Source organism: Protopterus annectens, chromosome 8.part0, assembly GCF_019279795.1.
Source record: "Protopterus annectens isolate FY-2018-M chromosome 8.part0, PAN1.0, whole genome shotgun sequence".
Classification (NCBI taxonomy): Eukaryota; Metazoa; Chordata; order Ceratodontiformes; family Protopteridae; genus Protopterus; species Protopterus annectens.
Genome location: NC_056741.1, coordinates 908,202,980 through 908,223,766, shown reverse-complemented (window position 1 = coordinate 908,223,766; position 20,787 = coordinate 908,202,980).

Below are 20,787 nucleotides of genomic sequence, written 5' to 3'. Positions count from 1 at the left end.
TAAATGAACATTTTCCTAATTTATCCAAACCTCTGTGCCCGGGTTTTGTTAATAACAATAAAACAGATTTTGACTTGCAATCCTTTCTAAAATGCTGCAATTGTTACATTTTTTACATTGCACATGACTAAATTGGGCATTTACTTTTTGAGTTTTTTTATAACATCTACCTTCTTTAGTTGCTGTGTTTTACTTAACTGAGCTTCACTTTTTCCACAGAAATCATTATTTAACTTAACAAAAATAAATAAATAAATTCTCTGTGACTGATATCCCATCCCGTTGGACTGCATCCTAGGTTACAACAATGACTATGCCTGCTATGCCATGTAAGGGAACTGTGACTTGGTATGAGCAACCAATCATATCTTCCAGGTATGTATTGAAAATACTTGTACTGGGTGTACATGTGCTGTGTGCTGCACAGGAATTATCTGTCTACACTACTACATCCACAGCAAACTCTTGTGCAGCTGAATGTATACTGCTTTCTTTTCACAAGTGATGAAGAGCTTCTTATCCCACTTTCCCACTCCCACTCCAGGAGTCAACTAACCAGACTGCGCATCCCCCTTTTGCAAATTCTTGGATCCGCCACTGAAGACTGTGTTCCATAAGTAGGGATGAAACTATTTCTGTAGCATACTCAGCATGTTCTAAGCAGCCATGGTGGTACAACGGTAGCATTGTTACCTCACAGCAAGAGGTTCTCTTATTCGATTCACGGCTGGAGTGCCTTCTGTGTGGAGTCTGCATGCCCTCCCCATGGTCAAGTGGCCGTCGAAAGACATGCGTGAATGGACGTGCCTTCACTGAAGGTTGGGCGTCGGGCTGGCAACTCGGCACCATAAAAATTGACTGCCAATCATTAGCGGACCGGAGTTCCGCTGTGGTGACCCCTAACCAGGAAAAGTTGAAAAGACCAACAACCAACTCAGCATGTTCTAACTTTACAGCCTGGAATTTTTTGAGAATATCACAAAATTTTACTTGTAACGTGATACATGCCCTGGATTTCAGTATAAGTGAGCATCACTTTAGAGGTCCTGGTTCCTCTCAGAACAGACTCTGACAAGAAAGTAATATGGCAAAGAAACTTCTAAGTGGGTAAGATGAAAGGGTGAAAGCTTGTCCTGTTTTAATGCATCAGAAAACCATACTAAGTTCTGTTAAAGTAGTTTGCTTTCCTTTTGTGGGGGGACTAGATACCTTGTCCAAAAGTGCTTTAGTTTCATGTTATTTAAAAAAAAAAAAAAAACATACACCGTCTCGGCTCTGTATATGTGAAATTCCTTCAAAACTCCTGTTGCACCTCCAAAGCCAGTGATTAGAGTCCTACAGTTTCCTGATCACAGTAATAAAGTTTGACATGCCTCCACCCCCCACATTCAAAAATACGTTTTTTCCATTTACTTGACTGTTGACAAGTTTTCCTATAAACAAAGTCTGTACAACTGTATTTATCTAACTGCCAGAATGACACTGTACCAAAACTTTAAATTTGTTTCTGATTTTGCCTCATACATTTGTCCGGTTTGTTGTAGTTTTTTTTTTTTTTTCCTGGTAAGTCACCCAGGGTCACAATCAGTCAATAATGCCAGACATTGAGTTTCATACCTCTTACTTCTTAGGAAATGCATTTTGATACAAAAACCTGTTGCTCTATTAACTTAACCAAATTAGACTATTATTTAAAAAATGCCCTTGATTTTGGACCTTTGTTCTCCCATTATTTGTAGCTTTGCCCCTGAATTATGCACTGTATATACAGCGTACTTTAGTGTTCAGCCACCATGTTCTTGTGAGGCATTCTGCCAAAAGACATGATTCACATTCACATCTAACTAAAGTACACAGAAAATACCAATTTAGGTAACTTGCTTTGCAACATCCATTAAATTAAGTCTGCTGCTCTGCCTGACTTTGTTAGACATGGCCTTATTCAGTTATTTAGACTTCTGTTTTTGTCAGATATGGGTTTATTCTGTTATTTGGATGTAACAGTATCTTAACAGCTGTTTCTATACTACACATATTAATGCTTTCCTGGGGTTATTTACTTTTAGTACCATACCAGAGCTCAACCACATCTGTAGTTGTCTGGACTTAAAATTGACACCGATAAATTACACTCCAGTATGTACATATGCATTTATCTGAATTTAATAACCACAAAGGTGAACTGATATGTGAACCATTTTCAGCCACAATCCAGGTCAGGGGCAATCATACAATATTACAGTGCAATACAGCAAATACATGAAATCAACATTAGTATGTGTGATTAAATGTAAAGCAGTTCAACATATAGGCATAAGGAAATGAATATGATAGTACATTTGAGGTGGACAATGCAAAACAGACAAGATTTATTACTGCAGGAAAAGATACTGCTGAAAATTAATAGTATTTGAGGTTCAAAAACAAATTTACTTAAATGCTGGAAATCAGCAAGGAGCATGGTGCTTATCAGACAGATCTTGCTAAAAGTACTAGCAAGCTTTTTATATGTAAGAAAACATTTATGTAATAAAGGAAGTGAACACCTGGAGATAACAATAAATTGTGGTAGGAAGAAAATAAGATGAAAATAAGAAGGGTAGGAAGCTAGAGCAAGGGGGAGGGGTCAAATAAATGAAACATGCACTGAGGAAGGTTGAAGCAAGGGGAGATGGAAATGATAGGAAACAGAAGCTGGCAGACTGTAGAGAAACCTCAAAGAAACAATTGGTTGAATAAGGATTAGATTAGAGCATAGTAGTTAGTGAATCATTATCCAGCATCTCTGTTGCAATGACATAGATTTTATAGCAGGTGTTTTCTGATTTTTTTTTTTTTGAATGCCATCTAATCATTTTCACCTCTAAGTTGTACTGGGAGACTGTTCCACTTGACAAGAATGAACTTCAGAAAGTTATTTTCACTGGCTGCCTGCTTGAGTCATGGTCTGTGCAATGTGGTACAGTCATCAGAAGAGTGACTAAGGTCAAATGTATAATGCATGTCTGTCCAATTTAGTAAACTGTGCCTTAGTAATTACTAAAAAAAGCATTTTGAATCAGTTTCAGCCCTGCTGCACAGTCTCCCACTCCATGTATGTCAGATTCCTTCCAAAGCCCTGGCACCTCTCCAAAGCCAGCTGCTGGATACTCACTTGGTATCCCTGTTCAAACTGGTTAAAAAGTTTTTGTTTCCCTCTCTATAGACACAAAAGTAAGAAATACTCAAGAGCTGTGAAGACAAACATTTTAGGGTGTCTTCCTTAGGTATATATTACCAAAACACTTGTCTAAAAGTTTATCATGGTTATTTCCTGCTTCCCAACGCATTTTATCTTCATGCAATGGCTATTCCATTAGCTGACTATTTAAACTTACATAAGGAATTTTGACTCTAAAACCATCAACTGGCCCCACTGAACGCATGTTAATATGCTAAACATTCAAGAGGATGAATGTCAGATCATACTGCAGGTTTTAATTAAACTGCTTTTCCTATCATCTCAGAACCTCCTTGCTTGACTAATCATATTGTAGTTGCACTTTTTGACTTATTAATCTTACTCCAGTCACATTTTATTTGATTTGTGGAGTAATCATACCTCTCAGCTGTACAGATTTTCACAGAATGTCCAGATTTTTGCCTCATATTTGTGTTCTTTTCCTCTTAAAAATTGTGGTTTTTTTGACAAATCACTGGGATGACCTAAGGATTAAAGTCACTAAATAATGACATGTATTTGATTTTCAAACTTCATATCCTTCAGAAAATGCATGTTAACACAAATCCTGTTATTCTAACAACTTTCTAAGTTTATAAGACCAATATTTAAAATGTGTCCCTATTTTTGGGCCTTTGCTCCCCCATTTTGTTGGGCTTTGTCTGGATTTCTTGTGCTGAGAGGTATGGTGGAGTTACTTATGGATCTTCTGTCATATTCTTGCTTTTTAAGGCCTGTTTTTAAATGCTCCATGTAGTATTCACTGCTGGGTTATTCTGCAATTCTGATAGCCCACAGGTGGACAGTAACAGAGTTTCCCCCTCCATAGTGTTTCAGCTGAAACTCTGTTTCCAGCACCAGGCCATCTATAACACAAAGGGTGTGTTAGCTGATGCCATATTCAGCTCTTTATTGCTGTGCAGTAATGCTTACATCTTATTACTTAATGTAGTCTGTCAGTCATCCATTTTCATTTTTCCAAAAGAAAATAAGTACACAGTACAGGATTTTCCCCTCCTTTTTCTTGTATTTTCTTGCATGTAAAGTTAATGTTAGAAATGTCTGATTCAGATACCAATTTAGAGTAAACTGTTGATCTGATGTTGTTAATCTTCATTCATTCATGACTGATGGGTATCAGTTCCATCCTCGGCACTGAATCGGCCGATATAACAAGCTCACGCCAGCCAAAGATTACCCAGAGTGACCCTCTCCTCATCTCCTCAGATCTCGTTTGCAGCTTAAAGTTTCAAGACATGTCAAGCCAGCTCTCAAGCTAAGTGTTTCATTTTTTTCACTAAATATTGATGTTTTGTTTTTCTAATCTCTTATAACGCCTTTATTATTAGTCGTTTATATTTTGTGATACTTTACTTCTAGTGCGACTGAAAATTTCCTTCCCTTTTACCTTTACTGGCATTTCTTAGTACCATTGTTGGTACAGGCTCCTCCCTTTCTTTTACCCTTTGGTAATCTATATATGCCATAGTTGGTATTCTTCTTCTCCTCTCCATTACCCTTTTCAGTATTTCTTTCCTTTACCATTGTTGGTAATAATCTAAGCATGTGTGCGTGGGCTATGGTTGACAGTCTTTCTCCTCTAGAGTTGAATTGCTGTTTTTTTTTTTTTCATTGCTGTTGGTTTACTGTTGTCTGGATACTAGTATAATGGCAGACAAAAAGGGCAGTACTGGTTTCAGTGTGACAAATGTGGCAGGAAGATGCCCAACTCTGATGGGCATCTCTCCTGTGTCTATTGCCTGGGAGTACCGCACTTCCTATGTGAGCTCTGTAAGGGCTTTAGTGCCTGCACCTTAACCGAACACAAGAATAAACTAATCCTGAAGGGTCTTTTAAAACCCCCTTTCTTGGAGGCTTTATCTGAGGCAGAGGTCTCAATCCCTCCTAAAAAAAAGAGTTGAAGAAGAGGAGCCAGTCAGTACCATCATCTCCACATCCTCAGGAATAGAAAACACTAAGGTCCAGTTTCATATGGAACAGAACCCAAAAATTGCAAAAATGACTTCAGCACCTGTGTCGGCACCGGAGTCAAAAACTCCATCCATGGTGCCGTCCTTGACCACGGAACCCACAATAACTATTTCTCCAATGTTACCAACCCTTTCCACAGTACCACAGATTCTCTTGGCACCAAAAATAGTCTCTCCATTAAAACCAGTCACTTCCCCCCCTCATCACAACCTTTCCAGTCTTTCGACCACAGTGTCAAAGGTTGGCACACCAGCCAGGACCAGATATTCTCCGTCCATTGACTCCTTTGTTGGACAGCAACTAAGACCATTCCTTGCTTGACCTGAATCTCCATCAGTGATATCAACCTGTTCCACCAGGAGCCTTTCGGAGCTCGACATAGTGAGACTTGTGGATCAGCTCCTAGTGACCAGAGGCATACCAAGTCCATCTAAAACCTCCCTCCCACCTGGAGCCAAAGATTTGTCTCCACAGACTCCAACATATATTCCTCCTTCCACTTCCTCACAGGTATTGGAGCTCTCAATGCCAATGCCTACCCCGGTGCCAGCTTCTTCGGTGCCATTGGTGGATCATACCATGGTTCTGGAGCCTACCCTGGGGCCCATGGCTCAATCGGGGTTGACCCACCCTCAAGACCATGACTGGTCTGTCAGCACCGTGACCCCTAGTACAGCACCAATTTTTTTCTACTGCATTGTCTATGGTTCCAGTTGCTCTGGCAGCTCTGAGTCATCTCGCATCTCCTTCCCTGAAGGTGGGCTCATAAGAGTGGGGTGTGACCCTGGTTCCAAGGTTGTCTTTCTCAGTTACAGACTCCCATCTCTCTTCAGGTGAGCCTGCCTTCCAGGTTATGGAGATGGCACTCACCTCAGCAGGTTTGTAGTTGGCCCCTTCATTGCCGGAATGCCACATATACATGCCTTCTGGCTCACAGCTGACACAATCCACTATGCTGGGACATAGAACATGGAAGCAGCAAAATACCCTACCAGAGGCCACCCTCTCTTCAGAGTCCTCTTCAGATGTCCTCCCTGAAAAGCCACCCAGTAAGGAATCATGCAAGAGGAAGCACTTTGATTCCCCTGAGGAATCTCTCACCAAAGATACGGATTATGATGAGGGGGAAGGGCCCCCAGAGTCACCCCCTGAGGAGACATACTGGAGATACTGAAACAGAGGGGTGACTGGAAGCCCGCCAACCCTTCTTCTGAGGAATCTGTATCCTTGCAGGCTTTCCATGCTTGGCCCTCTTCTTCTTCGTGGGTGACCCTGCCTGCAGATGAGTTAATCAAGCTCATCATGCAGCATGCTTGAAAGACTTCTGCCACCATTGAGCCAATACCCAGAGACTGGACAAAATACTCTCCCCTCCAGAGGATCACCCACATTGGTCCAAAGGCTTGGCAGTAGGCTCTATTGTGCTGGTGACGGCCACAAGGAAAGAACTCACAAAGGAAAGTCCTGCTGTCCATCCTCCAAACAGGGAGTCTTGGAAGATGGACATGTTAGGGAAGTGGGTTTATGCTTCATTGACCTTCGCTATATGGTCCTTGAATTACTTGTTACATTTTACCCATCTCCAGCGGGACCTCATCATGGAACTCTCTGGAACCCTTGCAGGAGCTGTGTCTGATGAGGTACATGACAAAATTTCCTCTCAGCTTGCCATCCTGGAATCCATATCTAATTCGTCCATGTGGTTAATTTCACATACAACTGAAGGGCGGCTAGAGCAGCGGATGCAGGCATTGTTATGAGATGTCATGCCTGGATGTGCTTGTGCAAATTTGCAGACCCCTTCAAGTCTTTCTTCGTGAATGCTCCCATTGATGCCTCCTCTCTTTTCGGTCCAAAGGATAAAGACACTCTAGCCAGGTGTAAGAAGGATGGCAAGACCCTATCTGCTATGAGCGTATGTTTTTCCACTCTCCAACAATCCTATTCTAGGAATCAGAGAGGTGGAAAGATGTGGTTCAGGAAATCCCAAGGGCCTTTCCATGACATACGTGTCAAGTTTTCACCCCAGGGCAAAGGTAGGAACTCATCAGGAAGATGCCCCCCGAGGCAGAGGGGGTCTTTGTAACCAGGGGTCCAGAGATTCTTTCTCTGGGCAGCCCTATCAGCACTCCTGAAGAGCAGCCCAATTGCTTGCCTCTGAAAGCAGTCAGGGAATGATTTTCTCTGCACCCTTTTGCCTGGCATTCCATAACAACAGATTCCTGGGTGCAGAAAATAATTACCAGAGGTTATCACATCCCCTTCAATCTTTACCTGAGGCCGCAAAGGCGAATCCCTGATGTTCCACCCAGTCAGAGGGATAAAGCAGCACAAGAAATCTGAAAGGTGCCCCAAAAGAAAGAGTCATTCAAATAGTTCCACCAAACCAGATAGAATCCGGATGTTACTTAAGGTTCTTTTTAGTGCCAAAAAAGACAGGGGACTGGAGGTCAATTTTGGACCTCAGCATCCTAAACAAGTTTGTCAAACAAACCAAATTCCAGATGGTCATGATTCAGTCAATCCTCCCGTTTCCGAAGAAAGATGACTGGATGTGCTCCCTATATCTCCAGGATGCATATTACCATATAAAAATGGACTAATGCTCTGGGAAATATCTCCACTTCCAGCTGGGAGCCAATCATTACCAGTTTCGAGCACACCCCTTTGGTCTCTCCGTAGCTCCCAGAGTGTTCACCAAATGTATCACAGTGGTAACAGCTTACCTGAGACTGCAAGGATTCCGAGTGTTTCCATATCTAGACAACTGGGTCCTTACCACCCCCACCAAGCATCTACTGCTTCATGCCCTATACTACACTCTACAGCTAGTAAGCTCCTTAGCGGGCCTAGAATTCATAGGAGCAACATTTGACACAAGATCTTGCCTGATCACATTTCTGCTTCACAGGCTTCAGAGACTAAGATCTCAGCTCCGAGTGATACTTTCTCAGGACAAAGTTCCAGCTTGTTTAGTCCTTCAACTGCTAGGATCAATGGCAGCAATGATTGCCATAGTCCCTCTAGCAAGACTGCACATGAGATTGCTACAGTGGCTTCTAGCATCACATTGGTCCCTATTTACACATCCTACATCTCATTTGATCTGTGTAACAAACCGCTGCAAGCAAGATCTGAATTGGTGGATGAAACCAGAAATTAAGTTATGGAGTTATCCCTTCTTGCACCCTCAGCCCAAGGCCGGTGACCACGGATGCATCCCTGATGGGGTGGGGGGGCATTTTCAGGGAAAAAAGTCCAAGGCACCTGATCCCCCATGGAGGCCAATTTGCATATCAATATCCTAGAATTAAGGGCGGTGCTTCTGGCATTGCAAGCATTCCAATCTGCCCTCTCACTGGAGATAATTGATATCCAGTCAGACAATGTGTCAGTCATCTGGTATATCAGCAAAGAGGAGGAAACCAGATCCTACCCATAGTGTTGGGAAGCCATGAGAATTTGGCAGTGGGTGATAGCCTCCAAGCACTTTCTAGTAGCAACACACATTCCCGGGAATTCCAACATGATTGCAGACAGACTGTATTCTCCTGCCTCACAAGTGGTCCCTCAACCCAGTGGTAGCAACGGAGATTTTTCATCGCTGGGGCCAGCCTTACTGCGACCAATTCACGTCCCCCACCAACCACAAATGCAGCAGCTACTTTGCCCTGATTCCCCCTCAGTGAGAGTCTCCGAGGGATGCTCTAGTACACAACTGGCCCCCAGGACTACTGTATGCTTTTCCTCCCTTTCCTCTGATACCACGGTTTCTAAAGAATGCTCTTTGGTTGAGAAGCAAAGTAATCCTCATTGCACCCTATTGGCCCCGGCACGTCTGGTTCTCCTTCCTTTGGCCTTACCTGATTCACCAACCATGGATTCTGGATCCAACTCCAGAACTTCTGTCACACCCACAGGGGTTGATCTATCCAAACCTATCGAGTCTCAAGCTGACAGCTTGGTTCCTCCCCTTCCAGTAATTGCCAGGCAAAATAACCTCTTTTTCCTTGTTCGAAAAATACTTCTGGATTCTCATAAACCAGCCACCAGGAAGATTTATTATAGTAAATGGAAAAGATTTGTGTTTTGGTCTTGGGGAAAAAAGGAATAGATCCCTTCTCAGCTCCAGTCAGTTTGGTTTTAGAGTATTTATCAACCTTACTCCATTCAGGAGCTTCAGCTTCTACTATCTGGGTCCAGTTAGCAGCTATTTCAAATTTTCACAATAGTTTCCAGGATTCCTCTTTGCTATCTCGTCACCTCTGTAAAACCTTCTTGAAAGGGGTTTTGCATATTAGACCGCCTTTCAAAGAACCCATTAAACCTTGGAATCTCACGCTGGTCCGACAATCTTTGACTCATCGTTTCTTTGAGCCTGCAGCCAATTGCGACATAAAATTCTTGTCTTGGAAGTCTTTATTCTTGGTAGTCATTATCACAGAAAGAAGAATGTCAGCATTACAGGCTTTGTGCATAAAACACCCTTACATTGTTTTCCACAAAGAGAGGGTGTCACTTTAGACTAACCCATCCTTTCTACCCAAGGTTGTCTCGGAGTTGAATATTAATCAATCCATTGACTTGCCAGTTTTCTTTCCAAAATTTTCAAATAAAGGAGAATATTGTTTGCATTTATTGGATGTACACAGACAATTATGCTTTTATTTGGACAGAACTAAATCCTTTTAAAAATTTGACCAATTATTACTGTCCTTCTCAGGACCCAGGTTGGGAAGATCAATTTCTAAACTCACCTTAGTGAAATAGCTGACAGAATGCATTTCCTTTGTCTATCAGCAGAACCAAATGCATTTAACAACGAAAATGAAGGCACACTCAACCAGATCAGTTGCTACTTCAATGGCTATTTTAGAGCCTCTATGGATGACATTTGTGCAGCATCCACATGGGCTTCCCCTCATACCTTTATCACTCATCACAAATTGGATTTGGTCTCCAGGGTGAGAGAATCCTTTGGCTCAATGGTGCTCAGGAATATCCTTCCACAGGGCCTCCTAGGACATAAAGTAGCTAGGGACTCTGTCCAATCAGTCATGAATGAATGAAGATTAACATCAGATAAAGAAGTTATGTTCTTTCCATAACATTCCATCTGTGTTCTTGATCTTCATTCATTCATGACATCCCCATCCAAAAGACTCCTGGAGGTTCAGACTTGGTCCTGGTTTTCAGAATAGGGTTTTTACGAAAACAAAGCCTCCACTTTCTTTCCTTATGGGCAAACTCAATCTGAGGAGATGAGGAGAGGGGCACTATGGGTAATCTTAGCTCAAGAATTTTTGTCTGGCACGATCTTGTTATATCTGCCGAGTCGGTTCCGAGGACGGAACCGAGACCCATCAGTCAAAAATGATTGAAGAGCAACAACATGGTAACTTCTTTTTAAAGTTAATATCTGTTTATCTTGCAGTAAACAAATTCCACATAAGATGTTCACTCAAAGTCCTTTTCCTTTTTTTTGCCTCACACTGAAGCACAATGTGGATTCCTGTCCTCACTGTACCTCATTTACTCCAAAGAGGATTCAGTTCTATGAACATTATCTCCAGGAATTTGCTTCCAAAAAAACAATGGGGGCAAATTCATGGTTAAAGGCATCAGTGGCATCATCCAAGGCCTCCGGGGTGCCTACCACCAAAAAAAAATCACACTGAGAAGAGAGAGGAAACTGAGGACATCACAGCTGAATCAGGGTTTCATGGTCCAAAAACTCTGTACTAGATGATGTGCTCTTGCAGCTCCTGACTGTGAAGTCTATTGTGGCCAAAGCCTTTTCAGTAGGCATATATGCATATGGTACCTGGCATATTCTCCCAGATTGAACCCTCTGATGCTCCTTTGGTAGCCAGTGCTCCTTTGGCCATCAAAGCTAGCATTCTGTTTACTGAAGTGGGAGGAAGTATCACTAGGACTTTGGAAAGAAAAGAAGTTCCTGAAGGTAGCCAGACCAAGATCTAAGGCCTCAAAGACAGCACAATAGGTACAACGCACCAAAGCTTGAACAGGTACAGCAAGTTTTCCTTAACCTAGACTGAGAGTACCTTGGGCTATCTCCCCTAGTAGGGCTCCTACCTTAGATACTCTGGTTCAACTGGCCAAAACCTTAACATTCTACCTAAAATGTAAGCAGCCTGAAATAGACATGCCATCAGTGTTGGAAGCTCCTTCCAAAAAAAGAAGGGCTGAAACTCCTGAAGTAAGCACTGACTCCTCAGATTCTGAAGCTGATGAGTCAGCATAAACTGGAATATTTCTATCAGCTAAAAACTTCAACTCAGACATAAGGCATCCTGCCCTCTGCCTCTACATCAGATGACTTATCTTTTGGAGATATTCTCCAAAGTATGAAAGAAGTGGGACTCCAAAGAATACTCAGAAATCCAACAAAGATCTAGGGTTTTCATGGGGCTCCCTTAGACCAAGTTCCTAACTGTTCCACCAGTACCAGAGGTCCTGGAAGATATTTTTGAAAACACATCTTTGGAGCCTGACTCCCTCCCCCTGCTTCAAGAAAACATGATCATTTCTGCAGGGCCAAGGATCCATACAAGTACTTAGACATCCTTGAACTGATCCAAATGTGGCATCTCCAGTACTAGCAAGGGAGCAGATTTGGATCCAACCAGGAATCACATCCCACATGAGAAAGAGTAGTGCTTTGGATAGATTTGGGAAGAAGGTGTACAACACAGCTACTCTGGCATTTAGGGCATTGAAGTGCCAATCCCACTTGCTCTCTTATCAGGAAACCATGCTACAGCACATGAGGACCAAGGTTGAAGGGATCAAACCTAAAGACCTAAAACAAAAATTGCTGGATCTTTGCTACATTTCCTATCAGGTGGCCAAGCCTCCAAAAGGTGCACTTATGGCAATGTTGATGCATCATGCTGGGCAGCAGCCATGGAGCCATTCATCTAGAAACATGCCTGATAATGACTCCCTCCTTCCTGACAATGTGAAGTTATGGATCTTTTAATACATCCTTATGCAAAGATTTCCTCTTTGGACTACCTGAATCCTTATGCAAATATTCCTCTTTGGATTACCTGCAAAGCAAGTGTAAAAAAATGGAGAAGGGTAGGACTACCCAATCTGTTAGCAGAGTTTTTAAACATTTGTGCCTAGGTACAGCAGAAACTTCTCTACCAAGGCCTGGACCCCCAGTCCCGGAAAGGAACCTAAAAGAGCTGGAAAAGAGAAGAAAAGTAAGTATAGAAGAGAGGCAAAACAGACACAAGAAACCCAGGAGCCTTCAGCACTGGGACCCCCTGAAGTATCAGCCATGACTAAGATTGCTTGCCCCAACCCCCTCCTTCCCTCTTCATCCCCTCCCTTGACCCAAAACTTGAAGTAAGCTTGTTCATCTTTGGAGACAATTGGGAGGCTTTCACTCAGGACAGGTGGGTAACTAAGCATTCTAAAAGAGGGTTGTTGCCTGCAGTTTCTAAGAAAAGCCACACTTTAGTGGTATTCCTCATCTCCTAGGATCAAACATAGTTTATACCTTAGGTGATCAGACATGTTGGACATGAAAGCTGTATAAAAAGTGTTTCTGAGGAGGAAGACACATGATTTTAAACAAAGTTGTTGGTACCATAAAAGAGAGTGCTTGGAGACCTTTGTCAGATTTTTCACACCTAAACCAGTTTCTGAAAGGTCTAAATTCAAAATGTTCACCTTGCAGGGGCTGTTACATCTCATACTTCAAGGGGCATTCATGGCAACCCTGAATTCCACATCCCTATAAGCTAAAAGAGTCATCATTTTCAATTCAGAGCCTTTTCTTTTGGCTTTTCCAATGTATTCACAAAATGTCGAACTACAGTGATGGCTTTTTGCAGGATATAGGGCATTCAAATCTTTTCTTCAATAGAAAATTGCATCATTCTAGAAGAGCCCTAACTGGGTCCCTTGAATGCTTTGTATTTTACCCTAAAAGTTTTTTTTCCTCAAAGATGCAACTGAAGATGGAGAGAAGTCCATTCTCTTACCTTCCAGATTGTTATTTCCTTCCTTCCTATTTGCCTTATTTTCAGAAAAGAAAAATATAATTGCAAGGGAATACCTGAGGTCATCAGTACACATGGCAGCATGAATACTGATGTTGCCCTTGGTAAGCCTTCATATGTGAATGCTACAGTTGTATCTAAGGAATATATGGAGCCAGCATCTCCATCCCTTGGAAACCCTTATTCTCCTGCTGTCACTTATCATAAAACAAATCTCATGGTGGAGAAGACATTATATTTTGAAGAAGAATATGCCCTTCAAGGAAAGAAGCACACTATGATACTGACACATTTCTTGGATATCGCCCGTGTAGCCCATGTGAGGGACAAACACAAACATCAAAGAAATAATGCTGGCCATTGTCCTAGCCCTGAAAGCATTTCTCCCAAACATGTTAGAGGGAGTCCCCCCAGTCCAGACAGGCACCACCAGTGATGTGGTATGCAAATAAGCAGTGGCGGGTGAAATTTCACTCCTATCAATTACACAGGTTAGGCATGCAAGCATGAGAAATGCCACTGCATAAGGTAATCCCCATGAAGGTGACAGAAATTCCTGCAAAACACAGTGTGACAGCAGACAAGCTCAGCAGGACATGTGCAGACCTACATGGATGGGTATTATATAGAAACACATTTCTAGACCTAACAAACAAGTGGGATGCACCAGAGACAGACCTTTCTTTTCAACTGAACAGGCAGGTGAGACATTTCTACTCAATGATAGGAACTCTAGAAGCCCAAAAGACATATCCTTGATCCCTGGGTGGGATAGGTCTGTCTCTGTATGCTTTCTGCCCCATATCCTTGATCCACAGGGTGTTCACAAGTACAGGAGGAGTTGGCAAAAGTAATCCTGATAGCCTGCTTTCTGTGAGGGTAGCACTGGTTTCCTCTCCTGCTTGAGATGCTAAGAGGAAAACACAACATACTGCCATAGCGAGTAGATCTACCCAAGAACAAGAGGTCCCTTGTAAATGCCAGTGTGGACACACTGAGGCTGACAGCCTGGATGATCTCTGTATCATAAGCAGGCACACATTCTCAGAGGATGTGCTATATATTATGGAGGAGGCTAGGAAACCTAGTAAAAGAAAATCATACCTAACAAAATGGAAAAGATTCTCCTTCTAGTGCCATTCCAGCAGTGGCAGCTGGTGACTTCATATCAAAGGGGGGGGCTGCAGGAGACAGCTTAATGGGTAGGGCCAATGGGAAAGGGTGTGGCCAACTAGAAAGGGGCTGAGCTATGTTCAAAACCTCAAAAACTTGGACTTTAATTAAATACTCTGTCCTGGGTGCCAAACCATCAATTATGAGAGTCCAATCAAGACAAAATGAAGTGGAGAAGAAAATAAAATATTTCAATGCATTGGATACATGACAGCTTACTTAATATTTAGATGGAAACAAAAAGGTTGTGAGGCATGAAAAAATAAATTACTTTTTAAATACATTACTGGAATGCCAGTCGACTAATGTATTTAAAAAGTAATTTATTTTTTTCATGCCTCACAACCTTTTTGTTTCCATCTAAATATAAATTACTGGAATGCCAGTCGAGTACCGCGGTGGTGGTGCTGCGGTAGCGTTGTCACCTCACAGTAAGACGCTGTCTGGTTCGATTCTCAGCTAGAGCGTCTTCTGTGTGGAAGCATACATGAATGGGCGTACCTTCGTTGAAGGTTGTGCGTCAGGCCTGGCAAGCCGGTATGTAAAAATCAACTGCCAATCATTAGCGGACCGGAGTTCGGCTGTGGCGACCCCTAACCGGAAAAAGCCGAAAGACACAAACAAACTGGAATGCCAGTTGAAATCAAGTATAAAAAAACAAGCAGCACTCAACTCAAACCACTTCTCCTTGCACTGCAGTTCTAATTCTAATTGATATTCCGCTTTATAAAAGTACCAGGGTCTATATTAGATTCTTGAAAGCTGACAATGTCGAATCTGACATTGTCAACACAAGAATAGCAAAACTGCCAAACATTGAACAAGTAAATGGAAATCTCTGTAAGGGGAGCTTTCCATTTACTTCAATGTAGTGTGGTCACGGAGTTGGTTTATTTGAGTAGTGGGGTGTGTGGGGGTGCTGGTGGGCTTTCCCCCCTACCTACATCATTTAGTTTTTTTTTTGTTGTTTTTATTTTTTCTGAACATTCGATGTTATAACAGTTCGATCACTAAAGGTGGACCTTTAGTGATTCGAACTGTTAAATATTCAATGTTCTAATATAGACCCAAAGAACCAAGTAACATGGTGAAAGTAGCAATCTCTGTGATACCGATTACCCCCACCTATAAAAATGTTTCTTATCCAAAAAAGACCTCCTGCCTGACAACAACTATCTACTTGTTTCATGGGGAAAACATGATCAAAGTAAAAAATGAACAGCAAACAAGAAACAAGCTCAAGATAAATTGCTTAAAGGATTACTGCACAGGTTATGGACCACAAATGATAGATTGACATTCTGTGTAGTTTACAGGTAAAGCTTGCAAAGATGACTGCAAATCTCCAACAAATGTAATGAGCTTCTGAAAATACTGTAATCCTGTCCTTTATTACAAATACTGTCATATGCATTTCAATACCTAAGGCTTATACGTTATCTAGTTATGTAAATATTCTCTGCATGACAAAAACAAAAAGGCTTCCAATGTTGATAATTCTTTAACAGTATGTTTATTGAAGCTTACTTGCATCTTACAATCTCAGAAAAGCTTATCTGATGGTCATTAAAGCATTGCTACTTAAACACAGAGCAAAAGGCACTGCAACAACATGCATTTTCTGAATAAAAAGCATTAATCAACAATATAAAAATATGACAGAAAACCCGAACAGTCTGTAAAATCAAGGACAGATGAAAAGCCACTGTACTACTTGTGTCTACCTTGGATGGGGGCTACTTTGCACACTTATACTGCATAACTGCTTCTTGCCTTGCTTGAACACATCCAGAGTCACTACATGGGGGAGTGGGGTACAAGAAGTATGTCACAATTTGAAATGTCTCTGGCTGACTGCAATGGCCCTGACACATTTGTCATACCTCTCAAACTCAAGAGCAAAAAATCTGGAAAAAGTCATAAATAGAAGTGGGACAAAGGCCCAAAAAACAGGACAATTTTTAAATATTGCTCTTATAAACTTAGAAAGATAATAGAATAGTAGGTCTTGCATTAGTATGAATTTTCTGAAGGGTATGAAATCTGAAACTCAAATGTCTGTCATTATTTTCTAACTTCAATCTTTAATGATTTTCCACTAATTTGCCAGAAAACCACAATTTTATGAAAAATGGACCAAAAATGTGATGCAAAAATATAAAATAGCCACACAATATAGCTGGGAACCTGTCAAAGAAGGGACATTTTTTTTAATATTAGTACTGTTAAATAAGAGAATCTGCATGCATATCTGTACCTCTGAATATTACAATTATTTATTAATTGTAAACACTCCATGTTTCTTCCAAAATTGCCATTTGAGGAGGGATTATTAGGGGAGAGCAACATTTTGAGCCAAAATCTGGAACAGTTGAGAGGTTTGGATATACCTAATTCTATAAAGTGATTTATTTGCATGTACACCTCAACCTCTTAATGCAAGAAATCTGGACAAGGCCAAATATATTGGGTGAACAAAGTACTAAAACTTGCTCTTGTATAAACTTAGACAGTTTATAAAATAACAGGTCTTGCTTTAGCATGCATTTTTCTGAAGGGTGTGAAGTCTGAAACTCAATGTCTGTCAGCATTAAGTGACTTCATTCCTAAACCACAAATTTTATGAGGAACAAACCAAAAATAAGAAGCAAAAATCTATTCATTCTGTGAAAATCTGGACAGGTGAGAGGCATATTTCAGCCAGTATAATTGTATGGCAAAAATCCTACATGACAGACTTAGGTCCCTGGCTTCATCACTTTCAGTAGCATTCAGACTCAAACAGTGAAAATATTCAGTAACAAAAAAGTTTGTGATTGTAGACCGTCGATTTAACTGGTTCCTAATCGAACACATCTAAACAGGAACTGGGATGGGGTGTACCTGAGCTGATCAGATAATCAATAAACACCTTCCTGATTGTATTAAATTATATTCCTTGTATAATACAGTACAGTTTTCAGAGGGTGTTTTAAATTTATTGTTTTGAACATTTTTCCAGTAAACAATGAAACAAAATGCATGCACTAATGACAAAACTGCCCAATTCAGAACATTTCCATCATAAAAGTCTATTCAAACTTCTACAATCCACCAATATCGGTAAATATGCACAATTTCTGTAGAAGTAAAAGTCATCTAAATAATTCCACATTAAAGAGATCTGTAACCAATGACAAGGTTGCGCCTAGGAAACAATTTTATATTTCATTGTTTTATCTTCAAATAAAGTGCTGGTTTCCCTTGAGGAATAAACTGCCTATTTTACATAAAAAAATTATAAGCTAGTAATATTGCAATAGCAATGGATGGCAAACTGATAACAGGTTCATAGTTACTAGGTATCTCTGCCAAAGAGGACATTCTCAAGACTGCAGCATCCACCCCCTTTAAAAGTACAACACAGTACAGTATCAGCAATGCATCTAAATGCTGTGGGTGTAGAACCCACAGCCCTTCTGCATCAAAAACAAATATTCAACCTGTTATGCTATTAAAGCAAACAGACTGACCATAAAGAGCACTAAACTTTTCTCCTGAAGCTTTCAGCTCCTTGTAAAATCCACTTGACACTCGACTGTATTTCTCAACTTTGCAGCACAAGAAATCTGGAAAAAGCCAAAATGTATTGGTGGGCGACAAAGCCTAAAAACCAGGGACACATTTTAAACATTGCTTGTATAATCTTGGAATGTTGGTTGAATAAAATGTGTTACTACCATGCATTTCACTGCCAAGTCTTGAATCCAGGACCCTGTGTAGTACAGTCAGAGCAACATACCACTATGCAAAATCAGCTGCTTCTTGAAAGACAGGACGACTGAAACTTAAATGGCTATAACTTAGTGAATTCAGTTCTCACCATAGCTCTCAACCTCTTAGCACAAAACATCTGGACAGAGCCAATAATGAAGGAATACTGCCCCCAAACATATTCAGTGACTTCAGTTCTCACCATAGCTCTCAGCATCTTAGCACAAAAAACCTAGAAAAAGCCAATAATGGGGGAATACAGCCCCAGAAATAGGGATAAATTTCAAATATTGATCTTATAAACTTAGAACATTGCTAGAATAAAAGGTTTTGTGTTACCATGTATTTTCTGAAGAATATGCAGTTTGAAATTCAAATGCCGGTCATTATTTAGTGAATTCAGTCCTTCACTGATTACAAAAATCCAGATAACCACAGATTTTATGAGGAGTAGAACAGAACAAAAATATGAGGCAAAAATCTGAACAGTTTTCACAAGTGATGGTGGGTAGGGAATTCAGGCTCTTGCTACCTGTATGCATTTTACACACACACACTATATTCCCTTGTAGCTTTGTTCCGAACACACCAGTACCTGTATATTCCCTTCCAGCTTCATTGTGAACTCAGTTCCCTTGCAGCGAGGGTGCCAAATATAAATTTCCTTCCAGTTTTGTTCTGAACCCAATTCCCCTTCCTGGGAGCCAATAATAGCTATCCATCCATGTACGTGACTGCAGACGTTGCAGTCCGATCCCATTCCAGTCTAAGCAGTTACAAACCACATAGACTTCTGGGCATCTGTACACTGATGCCTTCTCTTTGTAATCCAGACTGGTTAAACAGCAGTATGGATAGGAACTCACTTCGGGGATCTGTACACTGATGCCTTCTCTTCGTAATCTGGACTGGTTAAACAGCAGTCCGGATAGGAACTTGCCAAGCACCCATGTGCAGTTCCAGGACTCACTATTTTACAATTCATTTCACAGCTGGGGGGTGCTGCAGTCCTGCCGTACAATAGCACGAGCATTCCAGGCACCTAAACTCCAGAAGGGCTAAGAGGACACAGGTCCTGGAATACCTTGCCAAACCTCTAGAAATCTAGCTTATACTTCCATAAAAGTCTATGATTCTGCTATTCCTGCTTGTTTACCCTTTAGATTCCAGTTCTTCAGTTAAGCAATTTTTAAAGGGAGTGAGTCACCTTAGGCCATACCTCTCAACCACTTAGAGCAAGAAATATGGACAAAACCTAAAATAATGCAAAAATAAAGGCCTCAAAATATGGACATATTTTAAATATTGCTCTTAGAAACTTGGAAAGTTGTTAGAATAATGGGATTTGTGTTAGCATGCACTTTGTGAAGGACAGAGACTCTGAAAACCAAATGTATGTCATTATTTAGTGACTTCAGTGCTTAACTACTTGCCAGAAAACCACAGAGTTTACTAGAAGCAGACCAAAAATGTGAGGCAAAAATCTGGACAGTTGAGAGGTATGCCTTAGGCCACCTAGAAGACAAATGGTCTCACCATGGGACTTGAATTGTGTGATACAAAAACAAAGTTATGTACTTAACATAACGAGGATTCCTTTTCAGTCTTGTCATTCCAGTGCTACTGATGTGACTTGAGCTGATTGTCAGATCTGATCTGGCCATTTACTGGTGCGGTCTGCCTCGAGTTCCTAATTTTCTCCTCCGATAATGCTCTGCCTACTACCTTGCCTTCTGAGTCAGTTTGCCAGTATAATACTATTGGAACTCACCTGAATGTAGATACTGGATGGAGGATGAAGGGAGGGATGTCATATCAGGTAAACAGGGGGTGAAAAGTATCACTCATTATGATAAGAACATAACTTTTGTATCCCATTTCATCCATCCAATTCGACTGATGGGATAAAAACAAAAGTTATGTACTTAGCATAACGATAGATCCATGTTGTCTTGTTTTCATCTGATTCAACCTTTGGGACTTCCAATCTGACCTCAGCACCTATTAGAAGTGATGACTCTTCCCCTACCCATAATTCCCTGTGCTCCCTCAAATAACCTCAAATCAAGTTTGCCTGCTTATACTTGCAAGAAACCATATGAACAGGCTAGCTTATATGAAAAGGATAAAGAGTAGTTGTATAAGAAAACGGCAATCATGGGCTGTTCAAAGAAAAGGTCTTTAGTGAGGTCCATCTATTCAAAAAGGTAGCACCAGGTACACAATTTTGAAAGGGTGATGGAAGGAGAGATGTTGAACCAGACAAAAACAAGACAACACAGTGTATCCTTAGGGTAATTACATAATATTTGTACCCGATATCTTTTTTAATCTGATTCAACCTTTTGGGCAGACTCCCAAGTTACCAAAGCACCTGGGTGGTATCAAGGAAGGATATTCCAGAGAATGGTGGAGCCAAAGGATGTATTGGATCTGGACTGCACATCCACCTTATTGTGAGACACAAATATGTGAACAGTTAACAAGTATCAGCAGCAGACATCTCATCAGTCAGAACTCTGTTCATAAAAGCAGAATGAGCTTTTCTTTCTTTTTATTTAAGGTAGTCCCAGCTTGTCATATACAAAGGTTGTGCAATCAGGAAGGCCATCT